We start from the raw sequence: 18,601 nt of genomic DNA, 5'->3' as shown, positions 1-18,601 counted from the left end.
CAGCAAAAAACCAGCCAGGACACATGGTAGAAGTAGCAGAGAAACAGTTTAGGAAGTATAAAATCCTCCTGAATTCAAAGCACAGTACTGTCACCCAAAAAAAAAAATGTGGACCAAAAATCGTATTATGTGTTTATGCTATAATTTTAAAAGTGGTTATCACTTAATGAGGCTTTTTATGACAGACACTGCCTTAAATGTTCTAGATGAAGACATTCACTTAATTTTCACTAAGCCCTACAAAATTAGGTGTAATATTTATCCACAATTATGTAAGTGAAGAAGAGTACACAAAAGCCTATCAACTTTTTGGAGAGCACAAAGTCAGTGGAGATCAGGAAGATCTTAGGAAACCAAGTTCCCAATATCATGAGCTTACCCTTGCCTTCTATGTATTAGCTTCAAGTACTTAAGATAACCACTCCAAAAGAAAATGGAGAATAGTTAGTTCAGCAAACATATGCATAGTGCTGTAGGCAAGGTTTCTTGTCTTTGGAATGTACTTTATGCTCTTATAGCAACCTTAGCCTTCAACCTTCACTGTTGTATAATCATACAATTTTGGATTAATTTATATTCTTCACTATCTGGCTACCTTGACAAAGGGAAGAATTTGAGATCTACTTGTCTTTATATCTCCTTCATACACAGACTTGACAAGAACAGGCACCCATGAAGTGTTGTTTCAGTGACTAAATAATAGCCCGTCTTCTCAAACAGTTTATGTCATAGCATTAAACATAAAAATAGCATAGGAAAAAAAGAGAAAATTGCATAGGCACTTCTATTTTGAAATTAAATCCTATTAAAATGTAATTTAACACACTGATGCTTCAAGGCCTTTTGAAACCAGGCTGGAATTTTCAGTATTTGATGCCAAAAACAATTCATTTGCCAGATTTCTAATTTAAATGGTTTTATCATAGCATTTTATAAGACAAGGACAAAATGATTTTGTTAATCATTTGAATCCTGCCAATTTGGAAAATAAGCACTGTAGCATTAAGGATTAGGCCAAATTGCTAACATTTCTTCAAATTAAAAAAAGTTTGTTATAATATATACATATTTAATTATAAGTAAGCCTGTTATATTTTTCTATGACATTTTATTAAAAATTAAATCAATGTTCAAAAGATCTATATGAGAAAATCCTGCAAAAAGATTCCATTTCTCAGTGCTCTAATCAAATGAACTCTATGCTTTGGCTAAATCTTCCCATGATTTCTTATGATTCTGAATCATCCAAGAAGTCAGGATTAAATCAGTAAAGATTGATATACACATATACAAAGCCATGAGACAGGAACTTGTGCTATTCTTTCAATGCATACTTTATTTGGCAGAACTGTCTCAAGCTGATTTCTAGCATCTAATGTAGAATTTGATTACATACAACACTCAGTGTCTCAGTGCTGTCTTTTGATTTCTCAGCTCCAGTAACTTTGCAAGTAAAAGGATTTTTCCCCAGTTCTCTTGAGAAAGGTTGTGGTTTTAAAGTAATACAAAAACATTTCAAGGAGCAGTAGAAACCATTTTAAAAGTAATGGACTGAGATTCCATGAAAACAGGTAGTTTCTAATCTTGATCTGTCAATACCTAGCCAGGAGCTTTGGCTAATCTCTCACTTTTGTGTCACAGCTACTTTTGCATTAGCAGAGAGAGAGAGAGAGAGAGAGAGAGAGAGAGAGAGAGAGAGAGAGAGAGAGAGAGAGAGAGTTCTAGGATTTGCTTTTCATTTATTCCAGATAAATATATATATCTGGGATATAACAATTTCCCATAGTCTTCTGGTTACTAATTAAGTTAAACTACCTAGTTCTTTTATCAATGGAGTTATAAGTAACTCAACTAAAATCACTTCTAGCTACCCAGAAAATCCTAATTCTTGTCCTGCTGATCACCCATTCTTTCCAAGGTATCCCTAGCAATCAGACGTACAAGAGTTACAAATAAAGCCAGACATGGTGGCTCACACCTGTAATTCCAGCTACTTAGGAGGCTGAGATCTAAGGATTGAGGTTCAAACCAGCCAGGGCAGGAAAGTCTGTGAAACACTTATCTCCAAAAAACCACTCAGAAAACCAGAAGTGGCACTGTGGCTCAAGTGGTAGAGTGCTTACCTTGAGTTGAAGAGCTGAGAGACAGCACCCAGGCCCAAAGTTCAAGCCTCAGGACCAACAAAAAAGAAGGTTACAAATAAGAAAGAAATTATAGTTTTGTTAAAAATCAATAGTAATAATGGTAACTAAATTTTTTAATTGTCTACTATGTGTTAAGAGTCCATGCTAAGCATTTAAAATATACTAACTTATTTAAGTCTCAAAACATCAGTAACAAATATTTCATTCTTATCTCCTTTTTCATGATAGCACAGTTAAGGAAACTGAGTCAAACAGCCAATAATTAGCATATCTCAAATTTGAACCCAGAGTTTGAACATAAGTCCTATATTCTTAACATTCTTCCACATTGCCTCCTTCAATGCTGTGGGTGTGGCATCTGTAAAGACCAGTAACAACATATTGTGTCTTCCACTGTTGTTGTTGTTTTTTGAACATTCAAAATATTAAAATAATAACATCTCTGCCCTCCACCATTAACCTGAATCACACAGGACTAGGATGGGGACAAATTCTTCATTCTCTTCATCAGGAAATTATTTTCTATACCCAGATAATAGTAGGGAAGATGTAAGCATGCCATGATTTGTACATCTATGTTAGTGCATATTCTCTCTAAAAGGCATATTCATATGAAGGAAAATAAATGTTTCCAAATATCCTTCCAACAACAAAGTAATTTCTAGTTCCACTTATTAGGACTAACTTACACCGGTATGCTCAATAAAAACATAAAATCAGCTGGGGCTAGTAGCTCACACCTGGAATCCTTGTTACTCAGGAAGATGAGATCTAAGGATCACAGTTCAAAGCCACCTCAGGCAGAAAAGTCCTTGAGTCCCTTATCTCCACTTAACTTCAAGAAAACTGGAAATTGTACTCTGTCTCAAAGTAGCAGAATGCTAGCTTTGAGCAGAAAAGCTCAGGTACAGCCTCCAGACATTGAGTTCAAGCCCCATGAATGACAAAAAAAAAAAAAATCTTTAAAAAAACCATATAATCAAAAGAGTTAACCAAGCTTCTAGAATGGACTCTAGCTCAAGGGTCACCTTGCTATATCACAAAGGTAATGTTAAAAACAATATAAGAGACTGTAAATACAGAGAAGTAACCTGAGTTCATATTTGCCCAATGATCAAAAGAAAAGTTTATATAGCCTGAATTTAATGCATGAGTCTATCTGTTTGTCAAATATGATTCAGTGAGTAGTCTTTTCTTATAGAAATGGATATGAGAAGAAGAGAGCAGAACTGTTAGAGGAGAACAAAATATTTCCCACATAAAAGGGTAAAATACTATCTCAAAGAAATTTCCCATCTGTACTTTTCTATCCTTGCAACAGTACGATAATAAGGGAGGAGAAAATACTATCTACATTTCTATGGAAAACAATTGTGGACACTATCTTCAAATGTCTTATTTCAAGGCATACATATCAGTGACATATGTAGCCATACTTCACTCATCATTCCTGAGACTGGAATGATAATAATTCATATATGTCCTGTGAGTCGATTACAAAAGTTGCTGTGAAGCTATCAGAGAGGAAAAATGTTGCCAGAAAAATAAAATGTCACTGTAAAGCCTCTCTGTGGGAGAAAGGGCATGAAATGTCCAAGAAATAAGTGTGAGACCAGCAGAGATGAAATAGGAAAAGTAAGGATAATAACAGATGATGTGGACAGAGAGTTTAAGATGAGGGGACAGATTATTTGGAGGCTCCGACATATTGGAAAGGTGTTAGCTTTTGTTCTGAGTGGAATAGGAAACGATTGCAGGGCTTTGAACGGTGTGCTGTGATCTGATTTACAGTTTCAAGGTGTCACTGGAGCTTCTGTCTTCAGAACACACCAAAAGGAAAAGAGGAAAAGGCAGGAGGCAAAGTTAAGTAGCAAGTAGAGACTGAATTAATCCAAGCTAGAAATCATTGCTCAGGAGTCATCACTGAAAGAAATGAGATGTAGACAAATTCTGAATATAGTTTTAAGGCAGAATCTCAGAATCTCAGAATAGAGTTTATAAGAGAAATAGGAGAATCAATTAGGGAGAAATGGGGCAGAATTATGAAAGAGGTAACATTTGTCAAGATGCGTTATCATCACCAACTGATATGTCGAATTGAAACCATTACTTAAGGACACCAACTTAAAGAAACGGAAAGACAGCAAGTTAACAACTACTTAAGACTCCAAGTTTAATAGAAGACTATACATATAGAAAACTGTGAGAGTGAATTCTATATTAAAATATAAATAATCTAAGCACTATAATGCAAAAAAATACTTTGTAAGTTTGAATAAAACCACAAGACCAACTATGGAGTGCCAATCTTAGAAGTAAAAAATAAACAATTTAAATGGAAAAGATTGGAAAACAGATTTTATTCTAACACTATTCAAAAGAAAGCAGAAATGGACCTATTGTTACATACAAAGTAGATTTCCAAGCACAGAACTTTGTGAGGTAAAGGTCACTTCCTAATGATAAATGGACCATGTTATCAAGAAGACTTAAAAACCCTAAACTTTCACGTCTCCAAAACTTGGACATATAAAACAGACTTTGAGGGCTGGGAAGGTGGCCAGTGTTAGAGTGCTTGCCTTGTATGCATGAGGCCCTTGGTTCGATCCCTTAGCATCACATAAGCAGACAGAACCGGAAGTGGTGCTGTGGCTCAAGTGGTAGAGCGCTAGCCTTGAGCGTAAGAGCTGAGGCACAGTGCCCAGGCCCAGAGTTCAAGACCCACGACCCACCAAAAAAAATAATAAAAAAATAAACAAGAACAGACTTTGACATAACTTTCAAGAGAAATAGATTAATCTACAATTATAAAAATACCTATTTTTCTCAAGTGCAAATGGCCTATTTACCAAAGTAAGCCTTATATTAGACAACAAATTAAGTCCCAATAAACTTGAGAGTAAAATGTATATAAAATTCATTCTCTTATCACAATGGAATTAAATTGGAAAGCAACAATAAAGAGATATTTAATTTTTCCCAAATATTTTGAAATTGAATGACATAACTATAAACAAGTTAACGATCACAAAAGATATTAAAAGAAAAACTTACAGCATTCTGATCTTAATAGAAACATATCAAAATGTGTGTGATGCCAATATATCAGTCCTAAATTATAGGGAAAGTTATAACCTTAAACTCAAATTAGAAAATGAATATTTCAAGTTAGTGACTGCAAGCCTCCACTCATCAACAAAGACAGAACTAAAGGAAAGAAAATAATAGAGTTAAGAGAGAAAAACAATAAAGTAGAAGAAAAAGAATATATTGTCAAAATAAAAACATACTTTAAGATTAATAATGTTAAAGGAAGGAAGGTAAAAAAACAAAATGTTTAAATAGGGATTCAGGTTGACCCATTGTAACAATGAAATGTACAAGACACTATGTTGAAAAACGAACTTTACAATTTAGGAGTGAGGGGGGAGTGTAGTTGAGGTGGGAAGGAAAAGATGGTAGCGGAAAAACAAAGGAGGAGGAAATGTACTCATTACCTTGCTCATGTAACTGTAACCCCTCTGTACAGTATTTTTACAATAAAAACATTTAAAAATGAAAAAATAATGATAAAGGAAAAGAGAAGACACAAATTATAAATATCAATCATTACAAAGGTGACATATGACAAATATTACCTAGAGCACAATACAAGAAGCCAAAATATGGAGCAACTGGTCCCTAAACTATACCCAGTCTAAATTTTCATCCCATAACTCAGAGCAACCGGTAACGCTGACAGTCCCTCGATCCTCAAATCCCCACATCGCCTAGGATCAGTATATGGGAAACTGTCTCTAAGATGAAGTAGGAGGAACTTTGTATGTCTTATTTGATCTTTGTAAAACTAAGGCAAAAGTATTTTAGAATTTCTTTAATATTTTAGACTACCAGAAAATATTGCATGGCAATGTAGCAGTTTACATCTTCACTTCCTTCCCCTCTTCTTCTCCCTTTTAGCCCAGACCATTCAACTTGACTACTCTCCAAATTCATAATACGCTATTATTGGCCTGAATTACACTATAATACAGGCCTAGAATTTCATCCCCTAGCCTTTCCTCTGCCTCACATATTTTCACTTAAAGCTAATTAAATGCCTACTTCTGGAGAGTTCCACCTGTGATAACTCAGATCAGATGCTATCTGCTTACTGTGACTCTCAACTACATACATAATATTCCCACGGAACTGAATTCATATTCTAAATACGTATGTACTTGTCTTCTCTGCTAGATAGGTAAACTTCTCAAACTACTCAACTTTCTACCATGAATTCCTCATGTGCTTGGATTAAATTGAACATGAGGCAATCATTAAATAGTTCTGATGTTGTTGGAGCCTCGATTCATACAAAGCCCATTCAAGTTTGTAAAAGGGTGACTCAGATGTTTTTGTTAAGAAATAGCTAATTCACGTTTCCAAAAATATTTTAAGGAAATGAATGTTAGGAATTTTGCACATGAAAACACATTTTATTTTGCCATGGCTAGTCATCCTAGCAATATAACCAGATTTAGAGGCCCTAAATGTGCTTAATAAATAATATTGGTTTCAATGAAAAAGGAAGAGATTAAAATTACATTATGTAACAATATTATGTGCTTAAAAAATACACAGAGGAAGCAAAGGGTTAATTGTAACTTAAGCCAGAACATTTTAGTACACTAAATAAGTTTTTAACCAAAAGATGAAAATCAGTATTGAACAGTATAATCAATATGTGTTCATATCTGAGACCTCAGATTGTGTGGTAGGATAAATCAAGCTTTATTAGAATACATACAGTTTTGCTGCATTTAGAAACACAACTAGCTTCAGCATAGGAACAATGTGGTCAATACTATTTGCAACCTGACTGGAAATTCATCAGCCATGGAGCAAAAGCATAAGTCCTAAGCAATTTTTCCAACAGGATTAATTGTTACCACAATGTTAGCCCAAACCAGTATGTGGGCATTCCAGAAGATCACTTCCATTTTAAAACTTAACTGAAATCCACTGCAAAGCTGGACACAATTTAATGCCCACTGAATGACAATAAATATAGGTCTTTTGAGGTATAATTTTTAAGTACGAGGCTTTATTTGAAAATGTCCAATCATTAATTTTGTTGTTGCAGGACCATGAAAGTTAATGCATAATAATGTCAATAATTTGTTTGAAAGTCAGTACAAAGAATTACAAGCTTGTCAACACTTTCAAGAGCTGATGCCAGTCACACTGACAGAAGCAATTCACAGCCTTCTCTGCTGGACACTCACAAGATGTCCAAAATTGACACGCCAGGAAATTCTATTTTCTCCGAACTTATAGTTTATCCCAGAAAATTGGTGCTTCATATCATGGGGATAGGCAAAACTACAACCCTTTTACATGTATTTCTCACCCAAGCACATGGCTTCTTCCTCTTGAATAAGCCTTAGGAATGAATGGGGAGATGTTAATCCCCTTTCTTCAGCATAGAAAAATAAGTCTACTTTGTTTTTCTCATTAAAGACCAGCCTATTAATTGGTATACCACCAATGCCATAATTCCCACACATATAAAATTCTGCCTATGCTTTCAGTCCATCTAGTAAGCTAAAATTTCTCACCAAGCTGATGAACATTAGCATTAAGTGATATGTTTGAAGTCCTAGATTTGCATAACTGTGTGGCAAATGTATCAATGAAATCTAAAGGCAGTTCTCCACAGCATTACATTCCCACACTATTTTTTAATCATGAGGAAGTCATATAGAGATGGTAATGTTGGAATCATCTTCCCAGCTGGTACAGTCACCAGCAAGATCAACAGCCATGAATATGCACAGTGTGACCAAAACCAGAATTCAGTCCCAGCAATTGTATGCACTAGACTGAGAAGACAGTATCTGCTTTCCATCTGTGTGTAATTTATAAAAAGAATATGGTAACAAATAGAGACTTAATTTGATAAACTCAGAACACATTAGAGCAACATCCAGAGTATAAAACCTTTTAATCTCAAGCCCAGGCCTTCCCCTTTTCCTTTAGGACCAACAGAACTCTAACATAGCTTCTGGTGGATGAAGAGCATTTCCAGTCACACAAGAGGCTATCACAACAGAAATGGTAACAAAAAGCGCTTGTTGTTTCCAGAATTCGGCTTCAGCAAGCTAAAATTACAGACACAGCACAGATAATTTCCCTTCTTCCTAGAATGTAAACAGCCAAGTAAGAGTTCAGATATCCTGTCAAGCAATGTAGGAATGTCAGAAGATGCATAGGTTGTGACTGTTCATATCTCCTGACATTTCAGAAAAACAGCTCTACATTATTCTAGCCAGCAAAGTCAGGTTCCTGGATGCCACCAGTGAAACTTAGGGGGCGGAGTTCATAGGCCAGCAGGCTCCCTTGGCAGGAGATGTCCTATGTAAACTGGCAGGAGATGGACCTTTTGGAACGCAGTTTGTCTTTAGTATAAAGGAACAAGTGGATTGAGATAGACTGGGGAAAATGATGGAAGGGGTGCCATTGATCAAGATGCATTGTCCTCCAAACCTAACATGGTGAATTGAAAACCTTTCATCTAACTAGTGGTAATTTCTAAAAGTGAAAACAAGAAAATAATCTTATTTGCATTTGAGACAAACCTAAATAAAGGTGGTTTTTAATATTATTAAAAATATGCTATTATAGAAAAACACAAGCCCATATTAAATATGCCTCCAATTTGTTTCAGTTTGCCACTGGGAAATGCTGAAATCCTAAAACTACCCCTGTGGAAATTTCATAGCAGTGAAAAGATTTCCTGCAGAAAAGCAAGGATCTGGTTGTCTTATGCTTACAGTAAGAAAGATTTTTTTTTTGCTAAATTGAGGAGTAATAGATTTGAATTCAGTTATTCCCGCAGTAAACATATTTCTTTAATTGCCTTCTTAAAAGTCTTATTAACATTTTATTGTAACACAGGTTGGACCTTATTTCTATGAATATTTAATAACGTAAAACTGTGACTCATAATTTCTCTTTTCTGCCTTGTAGCAATTGGCAAATTGAGCTCAACATCTTCACTGTGCTAGCAATAATTCTGCTGCTGAATATCATGTAGACAATGTCAGGTGACAGGGAAGGGACACTCGAAAGTATGAATAGCAAGTAATTTACTTTGGGGAGTATTTGAAGGACTCTTAAGTTCCAAATTTGACACTAAAAATAATTATCCCTCCAAAGTGTAATGACACTTTGAAACTCAAGCACCAATTGGTAACTGAATAACCAAAAGTGAAAAGTAATTTACTTTCATTCAGAATCTGAACCACTAACATCTAAAAGGCCACAAACAAGGGCAGAGCAACTGTGCTTAATCCACTACCATAATAACGACAAACAAGGTTCCAAGTAATGTCAGTAAAAATGGACAAGAAGCCTCTTATTAAAAAAAAAAAAAAAGTAAGCCAAGAGATATTGATTCATTCTCTTATCCTAGCTACTCGGTAGGAAGAGATAGGAAGGACACAGTTTGAGGCCAGCCAAGGTAGAAAACTTTGAAAGACTGCTTCAAAAGGCTACTGGGCCCAAGTGATGCCTATCTCATAATCCTAAAATCAGGAGGATCCCAGTTTCACACCATCCCAGGCAGAAAAGTCCACAAACCTCCACTTCTACAGAGAAAAGCTAGATGGGGTGGCCCAGGCCTATTATTCCAGCTAAATGAAAGCTTAAAGTATGGAAGACTGTGGCTCAGGAACACAGGGAAGAGAGGGATGATGGGGTGGCAAATGATAGGAATTAACTCACATTTCTACAAAATTAGTACATGATCAAGGCCTTTGGCACATTTGGTTTTAATGAAAGCCTTTCTTCCTAGTTAGCAAATAACCACATATGGCATGCCTTCATATGGCCTATTCTCGGTATGTGTTAGGATAGAGAGAGAGAGAGAGAAAGAGAGAATGACAGACTGGGCACTCGTGTCTATTCCCCTCATTTAATGATGCAACCCTTTCCAATTCAGTGACTTTATTTAACTCATGCTGGGGTCTTGACAGGCTAGACCGGAACTCTACCATTGAGCTACATACCTATTCTTAACTTTTATGACCAGTTTATATGCCTTGTGCCCTACATTTAGTCTCATTGGAACTCTGGGCTTCAGTACATAAATATTTAGGTAGACACAGTTCAATCCATGGCCCCTCCCTCTACTCTAATCTCCATACTATATGCAAAGTGGAGAATTGATACTTGAAGAATTTTAATCAGATCACTATGCGTCAAACATGGTATTTAATAAAACCACCGATCCTTGCCTCCTTCTGTCCTTAAGTTACCTCTCCACTTAACTGTGTTTGCTTGTACTTCATCTAATAGTTACTTCTTCAAACATCATATTTACAATTTTGTCAAATCCTCTGAGCATGCTCTTTCATTTCTTCATTGCTATAGACGTCCTCTTCTTCTGGCAAAAGCACTCCAGCCCCCAAATCCTCCAGAACTAGATAAGAGACTCTTAAAAACAACCTACCACTAACAACCTATACTTTTGTCCATTATAATTATGTCATTTCACTATTAGCTACTTGTGTGGTGATTAGTATCCATTATCCTTACTAGGCCAGAAAGGACAGCAAGATAGTCAGCTAAGATGATATTTTGCTCATCATTTCATTCCCAGCACTTTTCAATGTAGCTAATAGGTTACAAATACTTTGCAATAAACAAGCAAATATATCCAGAATTTCTTTAATTTGCTTTAAAAAGTTGCAAGACCGACTTCAAAAAGTAGTTGTTTAACTACTATTGTGCAGTAAACACTTGAAGAAACATGTCATTTATTAACTTCCTTATAATGGTACAGTCTTGTCAAAAAAAGAAAAAGGAAAGAAATTTTTCTCATACCTAAGACTCAGAAAGACATATCTTTGTAAAAGAACACTCAGAAAGCAGGATTGTGATTAGGGGAGTTTAAGACAGATTCTTGAAGTTGTGGGGGATAACTTCAGAAGAGACTTCTTTCATTCTGTATTTTCTGTATCATTCAGTGACTCCAGTCAAAATCAAAGCTCTGTTTTTCAGGGACAAGGATCTGTTTTTGTGTGGCCCTAATAGTTAATTATTTTTTAATCTGGTTCGCAATGTGTTTGTGGCTATGATGGCGAAGAATCCATGTGAATGTTGGCCTTTGCTCTGCACTGAGACCACTTCACTTACTTCACTAAGACAACTTTACAAACAAAAGATTTTCTGGAAATTATGACTGGTGCATCAGCTCTCAAAAGACCTTCCAACAATGAAATACTGGGTTTCTACTTTTTCACATTTGAATCAAATAGATGAGACCCTGATATCCACAAAGACTCTCATCCATGCTGCCTTTGAGCAACAAAGGTACCAGAAGATCTACTCACATCAATTCCAAGAGAAGAATGATGGTGCTGTCACCATACAGGTAAATTAAGTTGTCTGCTTGATTCTAATCAAAATGCTAATGCAACTCCTGGTTTTAAAATTAACTACACCTTCATTCTAATAGAGAAAAATTAAAACTAAGAATCATGTAAAAATGTAAGCCATTCATACCAACTCACAGTATATTACCGTCTGATTATTGGATAAAGTGGTAGAAAGATCTAAAACTCAAGATCCTAAAACCTCATGAATGTTTTTCCCAACTCAAGGTAATTTGTATTCAGTTGATTATGAAGTTTGCATTTATATAGTTCATCAGAAAGGCTTGCTAAGCAATTGAATATCATATACAAGATTATAGAGATAATGTTTATCCTTCTTAAGTCAAACTGTTCAAGTACATAAAATCATTTGCATATAAGCAATTAATAGGCTCAATACAAGAGATGCTTATGTATTCATTAGAGTAATTCCTATGGGACAACTACTACTTGGGTATGATTAAACATAAATTATATTACATATAAATTGTTGAATAAAAGCAACAAACATTTTTAAAGGTGTCTATTTATCAGGTAATTTCTTATTGTTTTATTCTATTACTTCTTTCAAACTTCCTCAGGAATAGATGAAGACTTACTAGCCATTAGATCAAATATAATATAGTCCATGCATCTTGGAAAAATAAATTTATGTTTTCTCTAAATATTCCTTTATGTAACCTCTCAGGAATTTTTGGTACATTTTTTATTGTAAAAATATTACACAGACAGGTTACAGTTATCAGCCTTTCCCTACTAACTCTGAACTGGTATTATGTTGACTATAGCTGACAAAGGGGTCTGAGACACACCAGCCACCTTAAGAACAGTCCACAATGGAATGCATCCTATCCTTGGCCAGACAGCCCATTCAACCAAGTCTGTGTAGAGCAGTGATGAGTCTAACAGGACCAAATGTGGCCTCACCCTCAACGGGAAGACTTCATAGACACGTGTCCATGGAAGAGTCATCTATCTTGTTTCAAAATCTATCTTAAATGGAAGACTTTGCTGTTTAGTGTAATGTAAACTTCAATGGCAAATTCTTAAAGTATTCTAAATACAGTAGAGACATGATAGGCATAAAATTACATGGCAAATACTGAATCAGGAGGATCTAAAAAGAAAAGCAGAAAGCAGCAACTATAAAGCTCTTCCATTTCTACAGTGATGTACATTTTGACAAATTAAGAGAGATATCAACTCCAAAGGACCTGACACAGTGTCTGACATCTTTAGCTGTTGAAATCATTTTATCTCTTCTTAGGTATTAATGCAGGTGAGTTTTCTGGAAAATAGCAACACTGTGTGTTACTGTCTTCCTTCTTTCCTGCTGCCCCTCCTTCTACATATATTGTCTCCCTGAAATGGAAATTTTGATGAGATCTATAATATACATAATGATGAATCAAAGTCCCACAAAGATGGGATTTTATGTCAGAAAATGGAATTGATTCAATGAAAAACAGTGTCAAAAATAGAATTCGTGGAAATAACTTATAAGTTATACATGCAAGCATTATTATTCTCATCCAGAGGGCATTCAATAAATGCCAGCTGATAAAGAATTCCTAAGTATTCACTCAACTTTTAATGTATTTCCTGTCACTTATCACTAACAGATGCAGTGGGGCATTCTGTAGAATATTTAATACAGTCAATGCTCATCATGAAATCAATTAAAATGCAAGCTGCCTGCAGGCCAACTTTTTCCCAAGAGGAGGGGACAGCATGTTCTCTTCTGATAGAATGCGTCTCTGTGTTGACTAAGCAATTCCACAGAGATACCATTCATGGATACCTCAACACACAGCGAGGTCTTCTGAGAAAAGTCATAGACCAATCTCTGCACAACGTTCCAGCACTTCCAATTTCCCTTGAAAATAGTAGAATAATAACAATAGTAATAATGCTAGTCTTTTAGGAGGAAAATGTTCTTTTATTGTAGAATTATAACCAATAATTATGAACAGATAGCATTCTGGGAAATTTATGTGTGTGTACTCACTCTGAGTATTTTTGTTGCATAAATAAAGAACTTTGAATACATTTGACAATCCAGTGTTCTGATGTTGTGCAAACCATCATTGCTAAGTTACAGACCTTTCTACGAATATTTGCATTGCACTTGACATTTACGTGATGCTTTTATATACTTCTCACATTTGACAACCAAACAAACTGTAAGGTTCAACTTTACTATTATTGTCAATTTATACCTAATGGCATGCAAACTGAAAGAAAGCAAGTAGAAGCTCTCTGAGCCAATAAGAGACAAAACTGGGCTGGAGTCTCACCTTTCTGCCTATAGAGCCTCTGCTTTCAACATCAGCTCAGGTCCTTCTGCACATTCCCATAGGACTTGAGAAGCTGTACAGTAATATCATGATTTGTGACGCTCAGTGTTCTCAGTATTTCAGTGTGTGCACTCAGTGTGTGAACATAGGTAGTATGGCTAGTCTTTGAGTTCCGTTCCTCTCCACAGAAAGCTAACTCTTTCAGTCTTACCCAGAATTCACAATACTGAGGGCCTATATTTAAAATCAAAAGTGTTCCACTCATTAGGCCTGGTTCAAGGGATAAACATATCAATATGGCGTCTTAGGCATACCTAAAATTTATCAAATGAGTCAAATTTTCATACAAAATGTCTAAATCATCCATGTACACGTCACAGCTCTTTATGGCTTTAATCTCACTGCCATTTCTGGTAGACACTATCAGAAGTTTGGGACTTAGACCAAATATCACTTGTTAGTGCTCTGGTTATTTATTACATGCCCCTCTAGATTCAGCTTGCACTCTCCTTCTACCCACATCTGTATCAGTGTGCTCCCCCTACAATGGAGAACAGGCACAGAAAATAAAAGACAAGCAGAACTGACTATGGACAACTTGACATTTTCTGTAACACATTATGGGAGCCTGAACTAGAGTATAGACAGGGTTCCCATGTATTAGAACTATTTGTGTTGAGAGGTAAATATATTGGCTAAATCCCTTTTGAACCAAGAAGTCAAGAATATTTTCTTTCTTTTTTTTTTTTTTTTTGGTCGGTCGTGGGGCTTGAACTCTGGGCTTGGGCGCTGTCCTTGTGCTCTTCAGCTCAAGCGAGTGTTCTACCGCTTGAGCCACAGCGCCAAGAAGTCAAGAATATTGAGCCTCATCTTATTTAGTTCTGCTAATCAGCCTGGCAAATCTGTAAACACCAGTAACACACATTCGGAAGCGTCAATGAACTCTGATAACTCTGCTTTTGAAATGTACTTTAAAGATACTACACATCTGCCTAGCATATATTTTAGAGGATGCAGATTGTTCTGAAATAATAACTTGCCTAAGGAAAACAAATGTCAGCAGCCTGCATCTGGTTTCAGATGTTTCTAACACAGACAGAAGTCAGCAGTAGTTTTAGAGATCTGTATTGAGTATCACAGGATTGTGGAGTTGGGAATGAAATAGATAGAACACAGAGCAAGGAAGCATGAATGACCAGACAGAGCACCAAACCCATGTCAGCAGGCATTTGCCAATGAACAAAACCTGGTATCAACATTACATTTAGTATCAATAAACTAGAAAATGGAAAGGATGGCGATACCTTCCTGTATCTCTCACATTTGGACTCCTGCTGATCAAAGGTTCCACCTGCAACTTCAGCCTACTTTAATTAGCCACTAAAGTAATCCATTCTAGCTATAAAGGGTCACCATATAATCATCATCATCATCCCAATCAAACAAAAATCTTTAAATTGTAAACTATATTTCTCTTTTTGACATTTGTTACTCCTGTAATCCTAACTACTCAGGAGGCTGAGCCCTGAGAATCATAATTTGAAGCCTGCCCAGACAGAAAATTCCATGAGACTCTTATCCCCAATTAACCACCTAAGAAGCAGAAGTTAGGCTGTCGATCAAAGTGGTAGAATGCTAGCTTTGCGCAAAAGAACTCAGGGACAGTATCCAGGCCCTGAATTCAAGCAACTGACCAGAAAATAAAATACTATTTTAAAAATTATTTTTTAAAATTTTATTAATTTAAATTAAATTTTAATTGAATTAATTGAAATATTATTTTTAAAATTCAGCAGAAATAAAATACAAAGTCAAAAGAAGTGATTGATAATTGGCAATTAACATATACTTATTTAAAGAATTGATTAAACCCAGGACTTCACATTGCCAAAGCACTCTACCATGTGACCCATGCCTCCAGAACTTTCATTTGCATTTTGTGCTTGAGATAGGGCTTTTCACTACCAGAAAACCTCCTGCGTTGAACTCAGTATCTTTCTACCTCTGTCTCCTATATTGCTGGAAAAATAGAGCTATGCTATAATGTCTGGCTATGGTAATGGATCAGTGAATGAATGGACACAGTACTTATCACTACTACAATCTGGTTTCTACAAGGATCCTTTCCTGCGCTGAAACAATGAGGGTGCTTTATTTTGTTAAAATACATCGTTGTTATTATTTTGTTGTGATTTCCTTCCCTAGCTGCAATCAGGGTGACCGAAGTCCTTTACAAGCATTTCTACTGAAATACAGAGCATGCAATGAATGCATGGCATAAAAGTAATAAAAGAAAATAAAACTGCAGACAGTTTTAGTGAACTCAAGTGGAATCTGCAATGCAGAAAACTGAAAAGTGAATTTATAATTGCCACACAACTTCCAACAGTGCAACAGAGAATGTGCCCTTGAAAGAAGGAGCCAAAGCACTTTTTTTCTTTTTTTGTGTAACTGAAGAAAGGATGCAAGCCAGGGCACAAACCTGAGTCATTACACAGCAGGGAAAGGATTGTGGCCAGAGCTATCAACTTCCCTATCCACATCCATGGATGGTTATCAAGTTTGCCATCTATGGTATCTTCTCAGAAAACTATGCGAGCCATATCTACATGCACACGTACATTTCAAAACTCTATGAAACTCTTCCAAGAACCAGTAAAAAAAAAAAAAAAAAAAAAAAAAAGCCAAGAGAAGAAAACTCAATATCAAGAAACATTTTACAGAGCTTCTACAGACTGTAAAGCACTCAAGAGTATCTGTGATGCAAGTCAGATATCTACATTAGCTATAAAAGCAGCCATATCCATAAGTACTTCTTTATGTTCTGTTTAAATCACATCGGAAATTAAATTTTGTGGAAGAAAAGAATCTGCTCATTGCCACTAAGGCATTTGCACATGAATTCAGCTACCTCAATCACAGGGTAGACCTTGTTCAATAGAGAATAATTAGTTGCTTTTCTGAAATTGATATGATCATTCAAAAGGAGAGTAACCAGCCTACTATTATTTATTTATTTATTTATTTATTTTGTGCTATTACTAAGGCTTGAATTCAGGGCCTGAATACGGTTCCTGAGCTTTTTGCTCAAAGTTGGCACTCTACCAGTTAAGCTCTATTTCCTGTTGTTTTGTGGTTAATTGAAGATAGCTAATGGACTTTCCTGCTTGGGCTGGCTTTGAAATGCAATCCTCAGATCTCAGCCTCCTGAGTAGCTATGAATATAGGAGTAAACCACCAGCCCCTGGGACTTTTTTTTTAAGACAATAGTTTGTAAATCCACTAATCCAAGGTATAGAACATATACAAAGCAATAGCTAAAATACACATAGTTTTTAATTGACTAGTGTATTATAAGGGTGTAAAAAAGGGAACAAATGAAAGAAAGAAGGAATAAGAGGGACAAATGAGTTTTCCAATATTCTCTGATTTTCTAAATTAAATTCAAAAGGAAGAGTTTTTAAAAATCAAGAAATGTCAGTCAAAATGATAGCTGACAAACGAGAAATTGTCCCTATCCAATAGTCCAACAATTCTTTCCTTTAAGTTTAATTCTGTCTCCCAGAGGTGTCCCTGCAGAAGACATAAAGTTGAAATGAAAACAATGCATTACAGAGGAAAAAGATGACAAGGCTGGAGGAAATACCTGTGAGATGATCAAGAAACATTATCAGGAGAGGAAAAGGAAAGAACTGAAAGAAATAGAGCAGGAAGAACGTTATTTCTTGTAAATTAAAATCAAATGCACACGGATGACAGTTGCTCTGATCTTGTCTGGCGGAGGTATGTTGGTAGCAGACAGTAATATGAGAATTATAAGCAATTTAGAAACCACAGACCTGAAAGCCAGTGCACATTTCCTTCTCTCTTTCAATCGCTAATCAGGAAGGGTATTTTCTTTTTCAGGGAGAAAAACAAATTCCAAAATATCAGTTTCATGATTTTCTGCCAAAACCAAGAGCAGTTTAGCCCCTGCCAATGAAAGACAGTCCCCTACGAGCCAAAGGTGAAATTACACAATGATTGCTGTGTCACTGAGCACGCACGCTTTTCCCAGAGCCCCTCTGGAAGACAAAATACAGACTGCTCCCTTTTCCAGGCTATCTCTTTTTTTTCTTAATAAGTTTTTTTTTAATTGTGAAAGTACCATACAGAGGGGTTACAATTACGTGCACAAAGTAATGAGTACACTTCTTATCAAGCATTGTTGCCTCCTCCTTTGTTTTTCCCCTACCATCCCTGCCCTCCCATCTCCACGACTACACTCCCCCCAAAAAAAGTTGTAAAGTTCATTTTCAACATAGCATCTTGTACATCTCATTGTTGCAATGGGTCCACCTGTATCCCTACTTAAACAATTTGTTTTTCCCCTTCCCCTCCACAAATTATACCAACATCAAATACAGTGAAAACAGGGGTTATGCCATGGGGGAGGGACATACAAAGCAACAAAAAAAGTCACCTTATAAATACTACCGTACCCTGCCCACTGGGTCTCCACATTCCCCACTGCTGCCCTCTCCCTCTCCCTGGTTGTCCACACCACTGCCAGGATTCCTCCTTAACCTTCTTTTCCCATGTGGAGTGTGGGTGTGTATCTCCCCTGTCTCCTCTAGGAACCGCTAACAATGCTGCTTACTATGTGCCGGACATGTTTTCACACATCAGTGTGTATTTGATATATTTTATGATCAAAACCTTCCTGTATGTTTGGTATTAGGAGAACCTTTTCTTTACCCATAAA

General features: G+C 36.1%; 1 long non-coding RNA gene across 1 annotated transcript in view; it reads right to left on the bottom strand.

The window, feature by feature from the left end:
* Nucleotides 1-17,755, bottom strand: part of LOC138831686 (uncharacterized) — a 32,208-nt gene extending 14,453 nt beyond the window's left edge. The window contains exon 1 of the long non-coding RNA XR_011373430.1: nt 17,697-17,755. This is a non-coding gene — a long non-coding RNA (uncharacterized lncRNA). The remainder of the gene's footprint in view (nt 1-17,696) is intronic.
* Nucleotides 17,756-18,601: the final 846 nt, after the last annotated feature.

The sequence above is a fragment of the Dipodomys merriami genome, unplaced genomic scaffold (genome assembly GCF_024711535.1).
Source record: "Dipodomys merriami isolate MVZ:Mamm:240054 unplaced genomic scaffold, mDipMer1.0.p SCAF_2, whole genome shotgun sequence".
NCBI lineage: Eukaryota > Metazoa > Chordata > Mammalia > Rodentia > Heteromyidae > Dipodomys > Dipodomys merriami.
The sequence above is the reverse complement of the archived record's forward strand: the minus strand, read 5'-3'. Positions and strand labels throughout refer to the sequence as shown.